General features: G+C 38.0%; 1 long non-coding RNA gene across 1 annotated transcript in view; it reads right to left on the bottom strand.

Annotated features, from left to right (window-relative positions):
- LOC137851511 (uncharacterized) overlaps nt 1-13,277 on the bottom strand; it is a 28,981-nt gene extending 15,704 nt beyond the window's left edge. Inside the window, exons 1-2 of the long non-coding RNA XR_011093255.1 lie at nt 12,552-13,277; nt 7,088-7,201 (exon numbers count right to left, since the gene is read on the bottom strand). This is a non-coding gene — a long non-coding RNA (uncharacterized lncRNA). The remainder of the gene's footprint in view (nt 1-7,087; nt 7,202-12,551) is intronic.
- Nucleotides 13,278-16,244: the final 2,967 nt, after the last annotated feature.

Raw genomic sequence — 16,244 nt, forward strand, 5'->3', positions numbered from 1 at the left:
TCCATGATACTAAATCCTTCAACACTTTCCTTACTTTTAGTAAGTGAAGGACTGAAATGCTCTCGTATAACTACTTTGAGGGTATTCTCTGAGGTGAGTGAATTGAGGTTTAATTACTCTGATTGAACAATCTAATGATTGATCCTAGTCATAATCTCCTGGAAACAATATGATAACTCACAACCTACAGGGAACGAAAAACAGTCTAACTAGCCACCTTATAAATGTTTAAGAAAATTGCTTCAATTGATTTATTTGTGAGGACTAAAAGCTCTTTTCTTCTGTGTAATGGAGAGAAGTAGGCTGAAGAAATGCTGCTAACATCCTGCTCTTGCCCTGGGCCAAGTCATGTCTACACAATCATAAATCAGTGCTCTGGGTATAGATCAATGTGAAATCAAATAAATGGACCATATTCTTCTCAAAAGTATCAAAGTTGACCTGTAAAAAATTAGAACAATGAGCCTGTATTATTAAATAGTCTGCATTCTAAAGAAGACAACAAATATTATATTTCATAGAAAATCCTTTCAAAAATTTATTATTTATGGAGAATTCATAAAATATTGAAACAGTTCTCTTTCCTCATACTCCTCACTTTTTGTTTTCCTGTTTGAACCACAGAAGATATATATATATATGATATAATATATATAATCCATGAAAGCACATATACAGAGAGTGTTTCAAACAGGAACTATTACTCCATTTGTTTGTGTACTCAAAATAAATTTGAAACGGGGGATGCAAAACACTTTTGAAAATTCAAGGCTTTCTTTGTTACGTAAATTTCATAAGAAGTCCAAATAAGAGTCATGGAAATTTTATATTTGGCAAAATACTCTTTTCTGAGATTAAATGTTTTATTGGGAAGATGGTGAATCATCTTTAACATTTTGTAAGATGTTGACCTCGTTGGTGATGCTACACATACAGTGCAGTTTAAGTGCAAACAAACTAAAGTTAACCAGATCTGGTTATTATCCCTCCTAGTGGGTACTCAACATATTTAAAAAGAGCTAACACTGTTAACTTGTTAATTAGTGAAAAAGTAGCAATAAAGCTGTCTGCTTAAGAAGACATAACAGGGCTAATGATCTCTGTGCACTGAATTCCTGAAATCTGGACTCATGAGCCTTTACTGCATTGGTCCTACTCATTTTGTATTCCAGGGTTGGTCTTTAGGCCCAGCTATTCCATATAGCCTGCAGTGTTCACAACTGAAGAGTTTTCTTTTAATTTGAATGGTTTAAACAACTTACCAAGTGGATGTACAAATGGATGAAAAAGATTTCAGAATAAGTATAATTGGAACTAAACACTATCTGCTTCTGAGCCTGAACTCACTTCTGTGCATGTAGCTTTTTCTACCTTCCAAGAAAGGATCCATTTCTATGGCTTATATTTTCTTTATAAAGTACAGTGGTCAAAATAAATCTTTATATTTCATTATTCCTTAAGGATGCACAGTAGCCTTTACAACAACTGTGAAAGAGAACAGAAATAGAATTCTTCATGTTACACAGTGGTGGTTTTTTATTATTATTATTTTTTATTCTCAGCATCTCTAAAGTCCCCTTTTTAACCTTGATAATGTCCTTGCTTCCTCTGTCACTTAAGACTATCACTTCTATTACTATGTTGCAATAATAGAATAGCCCATGGGCTCACAACACTTTAAAAGAATTGTGCCCCCATCCTGGTACAAAGCCAATGGAAAGCAGCTGTGTTGATAGCCTGTTATTTGATTGTTTCCTAGGAAGGCTTTCTGAACCTAAGTTGCTTTGGAAATAATTTAAAACAGCATTATATGTGTCAGTACTCATTAGAAAGTTGTTTAGTTTATGGCTGAAATATATGGTGTTGATAGATTTAGAAAGAGTCCAAATCATTACACAATGCTTTTCAACATAATGAATGAAGAATCTGTTCAACTGAATTACTTCCTCAAGCCAACAGATTTCTCTAATTTTCACTTGAATTCCACCATCATTGTCTATATGTCTTTAAACTCTTCTACAGATATTTCCTGCCTCATAGAAAAAATGTTTCCCAAATTTCCCTTTAAAAATCACATACCTGATGAAATGTTGCATTTCAAGTGATTGACTGTTGTCTCAGATCAGATTTTCACTGTGAATAATAAATTCCCGAAGGAGATGTAACTCAAATATTATGACTGTCAATTTGAAGTTTATTTGCTGGAGGTCTATGACAGATAGAGCTATATCTCACATGATACTGAAATTCTGTAACTAATTTTAAATTAAAAAAAAAAAAATCAAAGCTGTTTTAAACATCAATGACTTTTTGTCTTTTTTTGTTGTTGACTTTTTTTTTTTTTACTGCTTTCTATGGGGGGGAAATAATGATTTTCCAATAGTGTACTTTTAAAAATAATTGTTGATTTGCCTTGAGCAGCTTTGCATTTTAGGGTTATACTGTAGTAACTGTGTTTGGATCCTTCTCTGCTGTAGTTTTGGGTGCTAAAGTTATTTATGAGATGAAGCTAACACTACAGAGGGATAGAAAAGTTCCCAGTCTGACCCTGATCCAACATAAATCAAAAGTAACTTCTGCTAAAGCTCATTATGAAATAAGTGAAACAGAGAGCAGACCTAAGCCCAGTATGACTCTTTCTAAACAATGCATTGTGCTGGGGTATGGAAGCACTTTTAATGGCTTTGGATAACCATTCATCTGAACAGTGTGATTCATGGCTCTGTCAAATGTGGTGCCATGCCATCCTTCCCCAAATTTATTTCTATTTTGCTATTTTTTTTTTATAAAGACCAATGTAGCATTTTAATGGAAATTGGCTTATGAGTAAGAAAGGAAAGTTGTTTTCTGAGAGGGTATTTAAGGGAAAGTTAAGGACAAAGTATTGTCTGAGTAAGCAAGTTCAGCCCACACTGGATATAAATGAGAGCTGTCCTTGGGTAAAGATGAATTTATTTAAGCGCTCACATGGTCTGGAGCCTGCACTCACTTGCACCTACCTGTCTTTTGGATAATTTGTTAGTGCAGATCAAGAAAATGTTTTATAGTCCAGACTTGCTGTCTTTTAAAATTATCTGAAGGAAGGAGAGGTTCCCAGTAACAGCCAGAAAACAGGGAATTTGGCTAACACATGTTACTGCCTTGAAGTCTAGTCTACCTGTTTTGGAGGAGGAAAAGGATTTTCTCCTGATAGGATTATTGTAGAAAGATGTTCTAAGATTCATATCTAGTCTCTAATTTCTGATATAACCACAAGACTTGTCCTAGATTACAGGTATTTTCTTTTCAAAAAACAATGTTCCTTTGAAACCGATGCAGTTCCCAAAAGGTGTGTTTTTGATATAAAGACATGCTGAACAGCCTTAGTTTAGAGGAACAAGTCAGAAACAACCCTTTCCACAGGAGATGGGATTTTAACATCCTCATTAACAATTTGGATGTTGGGACAGAGTGTACCCTCATCAGGTTTGCAGATGACACAGAATTAGGAGGAGTGGCCAATATGCCAAAGTATCATGCACCCATTCAATTGGGCTTGGATAGGCTAGAGAAATGGGCTGACAGAAAACTCACGGAACTCAACAAGGAGAAGTGCAAAGTTCTGCATCTGGGGAAGAAAAACTTCACGTACCAGGACATGCTGAGGGCCACCCAGCTGGAAAGCAGCTTTGAAGAAAATATCCTGGGGGTCCTAGTTGACATACAATTATAGAATCATTATAGAATGGTTTGAGTTGGAAGGAAACTTGAAGACCACCTAGTTTCAACTCCCCTGCCATAGGCAGGGACACCTCCCACCAGACCAGGTTGCCCAAAGCCCCATCCAGCCTGGCCTTGAACACTGCCAGGGATGGGGCATCCACAGCTTCTTTGGGCAGCCTGTGCCAGTGCCTCATCACCCTATGAATGAAGAATTTGTTCCTGTTATCTAATCTAAATCTAACCTTTTTCTTTTTAAAACCATTATGCCTTGTTCTATCACTACACTCAGTACTGCAGAAAACAGTACTGCAGGGAGGGTCTCACAAGAGCAGAGTAGAGGGGGACAATCACTTCTCTCGACCTGCTGGCCACACTTCTTTTGATGCATCCCAGGATACAGTTGGCTTTCTGGGCTGCAAGGGCACATTGCCAGCTCACATTGAGTCTCTCATCAACCAAAATCCAAAAGTCCTTTTCCTCAGGGCCACTCTCAATCTATTCTCCACCCAGCCTATATTTGTGCTTGGGATTGCTCCAATCCAGATGCAGGGCCTTGCACTTGGCCATGTTGAACTTCATGCAGTTTACCTGGGCCCATCTCTCAAGCCTGTCAAGGAAGGACATCCTTTCCCTCTTCCGTGTCAAACACAGTACTCACCTTAGTGTCATTTGCAGACTTGATGGTGCATTCAATCCCACTGTCCATGTCACCGAAAAAGATGTTAAAGTTGACATCAAGTTAACATCAAGTCAAATGTAAGCCAGCAATGTGCTCTTGCTGGAAAGAAGGCTAATGGATCCTGGACTGCATTTGACAAAATATTGCCAAGAAATCAAGGAAAGTGGTCCTTCCTCACTACTCAGTACTCACGAGGCTACATCTGGTGTACTACCTCCAGCTCAGGGCTTCTCAGTACCCAAGAGACATGGGGCTACTGTAGATAGTCCAACGTAGGGCCACTAAGATGATTAAAAGACTGGAGCATCTCTTCTATGAAGAAAGGTTGAAGTAGCTGAGACTGTTCATCCTGGAGAAGAGTAGACTCAGGGAGGATCTTATCAAGGTAAATAAATTCCTCTAGAGAGGATGCAATGAGGACAGAGACAGGATCTCTTCAGGTATTCCCAGTGCCAGGACAAGAGGCAATGGGCACAAACTGGAACACAAGAAGTTCTGTCTGAACATCAAGAAGCACTTTACTGTGCAGATGACATAGCCCCTGCCCAGGCTGTCCAGATTGTGGAGTCTCTGTTGTTGGAGAAAGTCAAAATTTGTCAGAACATGGTCCTGGGAAACCTGCTCTAGGTGACCCTTCTGGAGCAGAATGGTTGGACTAGATGACCTCTTGAGATTCACTCCAACTTCAACCATCTTGTAATTCTGTGGTTCTGTGAGACCTGAATGACTGCTGGGTCAGGAACAGTCAGATCAAAGCGAATCACAAAATCACAGAATCACCTAGGTTGGAAGAGACCTCCAAGATCACCTAGTCCAACCTCTGACCTAACACTAACCAGTCCTCCACTAAACCGTATCACTAAGCTCTACATCTAAACGTCTTTTAAAGACCTCCAGAGATGGTGACTGAACCACTTCCCTGGGCAGCCTATTCCAATGCCTAACAGCCCTTTCAGTAAAGAAGTTCATCCTAATATCCAACCTAAAACTCCCCTGGCGCAACTTTAGTCCATTCTCCCTCGTCCTGTCACCAGGCATGTGGGAGAATAGACCAACCCCCACCTTGCTACAGCCTCCTTTAAGGTATCTCTAGAATGCAATAAGGTTGCCCCTGAGTCTCCTTTTCTCCAGGCTGAACAATCCCAGCTCCCTCAGCCGCTCCTCATAGGACTTGTTCTCCAGACCCCTCACCAGCTTCATTGCCCTTCTCTTGACTCACTCAAGCACCTCTATGTCCTTCTTGTAACAACGGGCCTAAAACTAGAGTTGCAGCCTCATCAGAGCCAAGTACAGGGGGACAATCACTTCCCTAGTCCTGCTGGACACACTGTTTCTGAGACAAGCTAGGATGCTGTTGGCCTTGGCCACCTGAGCACACTGCTGGCTCATATTCAGCCGACTATCAACCAATACTCCCAGGTCCTTCTCTGCCAGGCAGCTCTGCTAATTCTTCAGTTTCCTTTATCAAGGTACTTCTACATGGTTCAAGATAACAGAGGAATATGCCATTCAGTCATAGGTAGTTACAATTTACAGGACAGCATTTCACTCAGCAGAAGGTACAGTCAACTAAATTTACAGAACTGAATTTAGACAAGCTCGCTATTCATGCAAAAACTTGCTGTTTGATCAGTTTCAAATTTCGTGTTATAGAACTATCTCAAATGAATGGCAGTATTAGCTTCTAATTCTCAGAAATATTTCTATAAACACATTATGGTTTGCATCTATGAATGATTCAGTTTGGAGCTAAATAAAAATGTTTGTAGAAAGTTTCTTCTTTTCTCAAAAACCTTATATTTTCAACAGGAAGCTAGTGGTTTATTACAAGTTGTGTTTTTTTTGTTTGTTTTTTCTTTATTTGTGTTTTGAATTTTTAAAACTGCTTAAAGTGTTGGTGAAAACAACCAAAAGGAAAATGTGTCTATTTTCTTACTATCTTAATGAGTCACTATAGAGACACTTGGAGCATAGCTCCTTTCCTCCAAATTTCAGTCATATGAGATAGTCAACAACAATCTTTTAGTGGGCAATAGAGAGAGATTATTTCCTCTACAGTTCATCCCATCTAGAGACAGCTTAAAGAAAATGGTGTGACTCACACCGTGGAAGCAGTTTCTACAGTTGATAGAACTAATCTAGGTGACTTGTAAAATGGACCCCAAATTTTTAAATTGTATAATTGAGTAAGTGAAGCAAATCTCATTCATAAAGCTAGTATATTTAAAGTATGGAGGACATTAGTTATGCTTCAGAGAGACCTTTCCATGGTTTAATTATATTTATTTTCAAAGGAAAAGTAAGTCAGTACAGATTATTATAGGATAGTTTTTGTATTGAAAGTTTGCCCCCAACCTTCCCTCTTTTGTCTGCCTCCAAAGAGAACATCAGTAAAATTTTGGTTGCAGTCATAACAGATGCTAAACGTGTATAAAGTCAGTAACATCAATATACTTTTTTTTTTTACTTTTTTTTTTTTTTCTTGAGCTATGCAAGGTAATGGTGAATTTGTAAATCTTCTGCTATCCTCATACAGCATAATGTCCTCTATGCTTCTAGTCACTCTTAATAGAGGAGCTGGAAAATGCTCTACACGCCAGTGAACAGTATCCGTTCAAGCACATTTCTGCTTTTACAATAATGCAATGCTCTTTGCCTCTTAGACAGTATTAACATCTCATAAGCATTGCAACCATCAGTTCTCACCCAAAACTCGCTGTGTAGCCTTATATTCCATGCTGAGGTCAAACAGTCCCTGGAGAGTCTTCAGCTGAAGCAGCCACACAAGCCAAGCTGTGCCTATAACAACAGGTCGGCAACCTGGTGATGGAAAAGGGCAGCCTGGTGGTGTAAGGGCCATATGAATATCCACTTAAAAACAGAGAAGGGTACTTTTACATGGTTGTGTGGTGTAAGACAGAAAGGTGGAAACTGCTACTTCTAAACATTCGGCTTACAGGGCCCATACCTCAACACTTGAAAATGAAGAGGAACCTATGAAATGGGGTAGAGGTTTCTCCAGTAAATACCCGGAGGAACAGCCTTTCCTTTGTGCAGTACAACCACTTATCCATTTATCTGTAACTTGTACCTTGCTCAACCTATAGTTTTCACAGTCTTCTGTGGGAGACAGGAGTAGAAGAAGAGAAATTCTTTGCTAATGACTGAAAACTGCCTGGCATGTCCCACAAATTCCTCCTTTTCCCAACTTCCTCTCTTCTTTATTAACACCAAAGAAAGCTCAGTTGTATTAACTCAGCTATGCATATGAAATTGTCCATCATGTTCTCACATGCTTTTTTTTTTTTTTTTTTTTTTTTTTTTTGTGGAGAAAGGAGTGTAAAAATAGCCTGGCTCTAAGCCGCTGCTGTAAACAGCCTCGTAAAACGCAGACTGCTTGCAAAGCAGTACAGAGTGGTCTGTGCAGCTGTGATGCCTGTGTTGTGCCTGCATTGACTGAGGGATTGTAGAAGAGAAGCCACTCTATCACTTCACTATAAACACTCCTTTTTCCCATACCATCCACTGCCATGTTTAAGGGCTACATATGGGCTTTGTTTTCATTGTGTACAAGCTGCATTATTTCATGGGCTATGCAGCACTGGCATTAATGGGTCTGCTCATATTGACAGCAAATATAAAATGTGCCATTTTTTACCAACTAGATCTGTGAGGTAAATCTAACTGGAGATACTTTAAAAGCAAACTCCAAACAAGTTCTTTCCATACTCTTGGAACTCTATTTAATGTGATGAATGAATATTCTTAATACTTTAATTCTCATCAATGGTTCCATAGCAATTTTTAAAGCATCATCCAAGAAAAAAAAAATTTTTTTAAATATATAGATTTTTAAAACTGTTCCCTTTCCTCCATTTTCATTTGACTCTTCAGAGATGTTTCTCCACAGATTTTTCCAGATCTCTATCTTTCAGTTTCAGAAAACACTGTGTCAATCTCAAGTTTTAATAAAAAATAAGAATACTAAAATGTGGGAGAACTTTTCACTCCTTCATAAAACAACTTAATTTAATCTTTATTGCTGCAGAAAAGCACAGAATTTAGCAATTCAATATTCCCTTGCATGCAGTAGAAAGGTACTTAAAAACAAGTAAGCAAACAAACAAACAAACAAAAAAGAACTCATGCTTTTAAAGTACTTCTAGCATCTAAAATGCAGTATCTGTAATCTAAAGCTAATCCTTTAGCAAACATTTTTATTGGGAAATATAACATCATGGCCAACATAGAAAGATAGAAAGAGAATCCTTAATTTCTGTAACCTGATCCTTTTCTGTAGACAATTCTTCTTGAGACTTCCCTTGCCAATTTTCAAATATTTCATAGTTCTTTTCCATGACAAATCATGTCCATTTTAAAATGCTGAATGATATTCAAAGTGCAATTTTCATCATAGTTTTAGTCTCAAGGTTTTTGTTTATATCAGGGAGATCTCTTTTTCATACTATACACACATCTGTAGACTATTATGACCCTTGCTTTTCAGTTTTTACCAAATACTTTGCCTCTTCTAGGTTTTGCCTTCATGTACAACAAGAACATCAGTAGGAGGTCACTACACCTAGTAAAGCCATCCAAATTTCCCTAAGCAGTGAAATCTTTCTCAAGAGTCTTTTTTTTCCTTATGCTCTTGACTGCGATCCCAAAACATGATCCCATAAATGGTCTCCTTTGGATGTATTCTTACAACAATTTGTGGGACCAGTCCTGAACCCATGGAGAAGTAAACGCAGCTGAGTGAAAAGACTATTATAAAAGAAGAAAACTTTTTTTTTTTTCCTTGTTCTTTTTTTCTAAATTAAAGTTTTCAGTGATCTGGTTTCCAGCACAGACATAAAACAGTTGCACTGGCAGACCTGAGGGAGCAGGAACCTGCTGCATGGAGAAAGAAAATGAGCAGTCAGGGGCCAGGAGGACTGAACAAATGTCTTGAGCAGCTTTGCCATCAAAGAAAACCAAGATCGTGTAAGAACCCCCTTAGGAGTGTGTAAGCGTTCTCACAAGCCACTCCTCCACATCTTTAACCACTGTCAGCACTTTATTCTCAACTCTCTGTAATTTTTCAGCACATTTTCCAATAATGAGAAAAGCAGACTGAATATGCTTTCACTGTAGTATTGCACAGAAGAGTATTTCTTCTTCTTTCAATAGAAAATGTGTAGATAGGTAGATAACAATATCCTTAGGTGAAAAGATGCCTTTATGGAACAAAAAATGCCAGCTTTTTGTTGATTTTTGTATTTAACAACCATGTCATATTATAAACTCATGTTGAACTCACTGCTCTCTAAGTTTCACCTAAATCCTTTTGCAAAAGATGTTATTGTCAGGTTTTGCTCCTTGATTACATATAGTCATGTTGAATTTTTATTTTATTTTTAATTTTAAGAATTGAATCTCATCCTCTTTCTTTCTTTCTTTCTTTCTTTCTTTCTTTCTTTCTTTCTTTCTTTCTTTCTTTCTTTCTTTCTTTCTTCCTTCCTTCCTTCCTTCCTTCCTTCCTTCCTTCCTTCCTTCCTTCCTTCCTTCCTTCCTTCCTTCCTTCCTTCCTTTCTTCCTTTCTTTCTTGACTTCTTTCTTGACTTCTTTCTGGTCTTTTTGGAGGTGCTTGTCTTAATTGTCTCGCTCCCTGGGTATTCTCAACACTTCTCCATTCAGCACGGCCTGCAAATTTTCATCAGCTTGCAGCTGTTTGCTTGAGCTTCCATTTCATTGCAGTTGTTAAAAGCAGTCATACAGCATAGCCCCTCTCCTCCCATCTCCCCAACTCAATATCCTACTAGCTAATAGGATTTGCCACTGATCTCACTGCCATGCCAAGGAATCCAGGTTTCTATTTAAACAAAGAAATTTCATGGATGTATTAGTTTTCCCAAATTCATCCAAATCTTTAGCTTTACATTTTTATTATAGGCTAAGCATATAACCAGATTTTTCACAGAGTTCTTTGTGCCTGGAATAGCATATTTGTAACAGAGACACAAAGAAGATTCTAGACAAAAACAAAGTAGCAATCAAGAAAGGAAAAAAAATAGAGAGAAAAAGACATGCAAATTTGCAATCCCGATTTTTAAAATATGTATTTATTTATTTATTTTTAAAAAGTACAGGAAGAACAAGATTATCTGGAAAATATGAAAATTGTTAGAGGGGGATTTATCATAGAAAAGTGAAGCTTTCTATTTTTTTATTTATTTTTTTTTTGTTAAAGCTTCTTAAATCATGTCTGGGAATAACTGTGTAACAGGATGTTCCAATAATGAAGTTATATGTCAAAACTTATCGTGCAAATGAAGATTAAGAAATTATTTACAGTTTTTGATAAAGGAATGAATCAGGCCTTTCATTTTTTTTTTCTTTTCAAAGTCTCCACATTAGACTTTAAAAAAATTAATAAAATGTCTCTCAACATATATTGGAACAGTAAGCAGTTTATTACTTATCATATTAATGATCAATTATCATTTGATTTTCTACCTTTCTGTTTTTTTCTTTAGAAGATACAGTACAACACATAGAGAACCATGTGAAGGATATGGTTCATAGTCCCATTGCAAAGCTTCATTGTTCTTCACCATGCAGGATGAAGGCCAACGCTACTCTTCCTACATGCCACTGATCAGTGTTCAGCCAACATTTATACTTCACCAGCTGTGAAGGGCCACATGTTTCCATTCAGCACTCATGTTCTGAGGGCCAGGCTGTTAGACATATCAGTATCACAAGACACCTGCCATTGAGGAGCAGAGAGAATCTCCAAACCAGCATGATATTTAACAAGGGTGAGAAAGTCGTGGCTGAGCCCACAGGGACATCCACCAAGTCTCATGTAAATGAAAGTGTCCTTGTCCACACAGGGCAGGAGGAACCTGTGGTGGGGTAGAAAAGGTTTTATTTTGTTTTTTAAGAGCTGGTGTAAGAGGAGAATTATTATTGATATTTCTGTCTTGGATCGGTGAAGAGTAGAGTTAGTCCTGCTGGAATTTCATTTTATGGCTGCACACAGAATTTAGGGTTAAGTCTTGCTGTTCTGGCAAATGTCTTTCACTCCTTCATTTCTCCCCTGACTGACCAAGAGAGTGATCCCTGTTTCTCTGGCAGCTGACATTTCAAAGAAGCAGCCCAGACATCTGCTATACACATCTTTCAGTTACTTCCCACCTTAAAAAATAGAAAACCGAATACTGCAGTGACCATATTCAGGCAAAAGGCAATAAATTAAGCACTTTACTTCAAAGGGAACCTGCTGTCTGCAGGTCTGATCTCACACCAGTTGTATTAGCTAGTGTGCAGGATTTTGCTTATGCTTGACAGCACTCATCTGAACATTTCAGGATACGAACAGAGGAAGGTCTGGTGTTCTGCATTGCCCCTCTGGATTCATAGTTAGTTGGTCATACTCATACTCAGGAAAATGTCAGTTGCTTGAAAAAGAGCACCACTTGCTTGTTTGTTTGTTTGCTTCTTTGAAAAGTTTTGGTTTATTTCATGCAAGAATGGTTTTAGTCTTATGATCAAAACAAGTAATGTACTGTAGTGTAACATAAATTGTCATGACTTAAATAGATTTAGACTTGACAGACTGTGTAGTATCCAAGTCATTCAAGTATAAAAGCAATGAATGGCATTACGCCCATCACTACAAGTGTGGCTGTCAACTGCAATCACTTATGTAGCATTCTGGAAACAAGGACAATTCAAATCCTCAGATCACAAAGGATCTGCTTTGGTATTATTTATTCTTCTCTAATGTTTGCTGTTGAACTTCTTTTGTAACTAGCTTTTTTGACGTCTCCTATAATATCAGTCATTTGCCTGGGAATATAATGTATATTGTTATATAACCAAAATAATGATCTCTATACAATTAGAATTACATTTGCATATTGCACAGTCTTGGGGGGGAAATTCCTTAGAATATCACAGCAGAATAAGCTGGCAGAAGGACTGGCACCAGGACTATCAGTTGGAGGAACTACAAGAAGAATTAGAAAGCCTTTAAGAGTTCAGCATGTCTGTCTACAAAACCATGCAAAAATTCCATTAACAAGAACAGCCAGTGTGACAGCGAGCTTACAGGGCTTACATGTTGTTGTATATTCTTAAGACTGCAGGAAGCATCCATAATTTTCAGCACTATGTCACTTACTGAGAATAGTGTTAGCAGAGCCAGAAGGGGATGCAGTGAAACGGAGACCAGTCCCTGCTAGAGGCGAGGTACGTGCACACATGAGAAGCTCGTGCTGCTGCTGTTGATCCAGAGAAGAGGAGAACTGGGCACTGTTCAGCCCTCTGTTGCAAGCACAGACCTTAATTAAACTGGTGTCCTTTCCTTGAAAAGCTAAGTTACACCATACAGCTGTGCTCTGGCCCGCTGGCCAGCTTTTTGTGCAGTTTGAGTAGCATGTGGAGAAGGGATTGGCTTCACCCCTGTCTTCTGGAGCAACAGCTGCTCCTTCAGTAATTGAAATCTTTGTCTGGCTTGCACTGAGTCTGGATCCTGGCCAGGGGAGCAGATGTGGAGTCCTGCTCCAGAAGCTTTGTAGGCTATGGGGACTGCTCTGATCCTGTTGCCCAAGGTCTCCTTTGTTTCAGTGTCAGTTTGTTATGCTCAGTTCTAGCACAGACTTTATTTCACATGGGGAAATGACTGTTATTCCTTTCACCCAGAAATTTCCCTGGAAATAAACCAGCAATGGAAGAAGAGGGAGTTTCCTCATTGTGCCTACAAGAGTAAATACTTAAAAGTACTTCAGCAACTGACAAGAGACTGAGGGTCTGTTCACACCACAGGCAAAACTTGTCTTGGATGCTGACCTTCTCCTTTCGAGTAAACATTTGCTAAGGCATAATCCAGTGAGAATGGCTGCATGGCTCTTCCTTTCCGTCCCAGTGTTAACATCTCTGGTGCAGTGTCTGACAGTGCCTCTCTCTCTCTGTCCTTAAAAAACTGCTCAGTGCACGTTGACTCCAACTGAAGGCAGTGGAAGTCTCTGCTGGGAAGCAGTTCTGTATGTCATTCCTCAAACATCGACACGTGTTGTGTCTTGGATAACATTGTGCTTTCTTCTTCAATAGGCCATTTACAAGGCGGTAGCCTTCCCTCCCTCCCCACCCAAGGAACAATCTCTATCCTCTCAATGTGATTACAGTCCATTTCATTCCGTAATAGGTTTCTTTTATTATTCCCTCAGGCATGCAAATCAAATTTTACTCAGCACCAAAATCTTTGTTCTATAAAGAATGCTGGCATCGAGTGCAGAGAAAAAATAGCTTTGCTATTGAATATAGTCTGTGTTAATAGAACTCCACTATCTTTTTACTTTGAAAGTAAACATCTGTCAAAGTTTATTTGCTCCCTTGGAAAGGCAGGAGTGTCTTAAGGGAAAGCACATGATAAAAGCAGATAGATTATTCTGCAATTATACCTTTCTCTGTCTAAATGTTTAATTAGATAAGCTGCCACAGAGACAGAGATTACTTTGGCATCCATCTGTCCCATTTATCGACGTTATAAATGCAATGGAAGCCGTGGCAAATTTGATCACAGCAGCCACAGTGAAAGCAGGGAGCTGGCGGTCTCAAACTAGACCAATTTCAAACAACTGTTCAGCCCAGCTGGGTGGCTCTTTTTGGAGGGACAGCTTGCCAGGTGTTGTTCTTGTGTTATCACAGTTTGGGATGTACCAACCTGCTTGCAAACATCTATCTAATATTTGAAGACATGACATCTCTCACCCCTCTGTGATTATTGCTCTTAAATATGTTCTTAAGTTTTATTCCAAAAATGGCTAAATAGCTATATATGCCTATCACAATATTAGTTTGGTTGCAAAGATTTTAAATGCAATGGTAGTGCAAGTTCGCAATGCCGTCCTTACTTCTTGCTGGTCTCTGAAAAAGCATAGAAGGGAGGATGTGATTTCTATAACACAGAGCTGGCAAGTTCAGGCAGTGCATAATATACAGAGAAAGAAAGAGAAAGAGAGAGAGAGAGAGAGAATGATGCAAATAAGCTTCTAAAAATATATTAGAATTTTCCCACTTGAGATATAAGTGTTGCTCAAGACCATAAAGAGCATGAATATAACTGAAAGGGAAAGGTTTCAGCTTCTCAGTAACAAAGCTTCCCAGTTCTGTGGCTAATGATGGCTTTGCTGTGAAGGAAGTGATGTTTTGTATAAATACTGTGTTTTCTAAAATTGCAGTCAGTACATATTTAAGTTTAAAGGCTCAATTACCATTAAATCCTGCAAGATTACAAGTATTTATTTTCACAGCACTTCATAAGGACGCAGGTACCATGTGTGTTTTATACAGGGTTTTATGGCCACGTGCAAACCACCTGGCAGACCTGAGCTGTAGTGTGAAAGTTAATAATTCCAGATGGGGTTCATCTGACCAGCGGTAAGATTAAGTCTTTGCTCCACATTAAGAAATCTAAATTTAAATCTTTATCTGCATGTCTGAGCTTCCATGGCAAGCACAGACAATGGGGATTTAGTCCAGTATATATCCAGACCAGTACAAATTCAGATGCTCGTGAGTCATTATCTGAGTTTTGTCCTGTGTATTAGCACCCAAGACATTACAGCACACCATAAGTATTCTTCCTGGACTCCATCTTCAGAAAAACACATAGTCCTGTATATTATCTGCCACCCCAGTATGGATATCCTGGATTCTTGGGGCATTTCAAATGGAGAAATAGGAGTTTCTGGAATACAATGAATTTGCTTCCACTTTCAAAAGATCAGTAGCATACACGTAGTTAATATTAACACATCTAAATCTCAAAGTCAGTGAAATAAATGGTGTAGGAAGAACCCTAGATATTACATGGTTATTTTGCATAGCAGATTTTTCTCCTATGTTATTTTTGAAGATAATATTATTTATTGTTGTATCATCTGCAAAATATTCTGGCTTTCAAAAATACATTAAACTGAGCATATCAATTGCTTTTACAAGAAGTAAGAAATTATGAAAAGTAATGGGGGACATTTCACCCTCAGCAATGAGAGAAGAAATTTTGAATAATCAGTTACACAGAGACGAGGTCTCAAAATCCATTCTTTCCCTGGCTTACCAGTATTAGATTGTTATTTAATGTTTCTTTTAGTAGTGTTTTGGAAATCTGATCTTTTATTTCTGGATGCTATTTTGAAACTTTTTGGTGAATTTTATTTCTGGATGCTATTTTGAAGCTATTTGTGTGACATGTTTTGTATAGGAAAAATAGAGATAAATATAAGAAACATTCACAATGAAAGAGAAAAGAATGTGAAATACAGCTGGTTTCAGATCTGGTTGCAGACTTGAATACAGGACATGAGCACTGATAAATTTGCTAATGAATCTCATCTAGTTTATTTTGTATATCAAAAACACTCTTGTAGCTTACATGAGTTTTACTTCAATTATACTTCAAGGTCCATTTTTTACCAACAAATGGGATGTTCAGCTTGTGGGTTATTACTTCTATTTGCTTAACATGTAAAAATAGGATACTTTTGTGTTCCTAGGGTCTCATAGAATCTTAATTTGTATGCCTACAGCCTCTACAAATGAATTTTAGAAATATAAACCTTTTTTGAATTACTCATCACAGTTATGTTGCTTATGCCATTTCAAGGCAAAAATAAAATTAAATAAATAAATAAATAAAATCAGAGATATGGAGAGATTAATGCTTCTGCATCATCTGCTTTTGCAGATGCTACTGAAACACTTTACAAGAGGCAAATGTCATTGTAAATCAATATTTGTAATTGCAGGGCAGAATGATCTGTTTCCAGTGGCTAAGAAGCAGCTAAATTCAGACACAATTAGAAAACCATAA

Source organism: Anas acuta, chromosome 2 (assembly GCF_963932015.1).
Source record: "Anas acuta chromosome 2, bAnaAcu1.1, whole genome shotgun sequence".
Classification (NCBI taxonomy): Eukaryota; Metazoa; Chordata; class Aves; order Anseriformes; family Anatidae; genus Anas; species Anas acuta.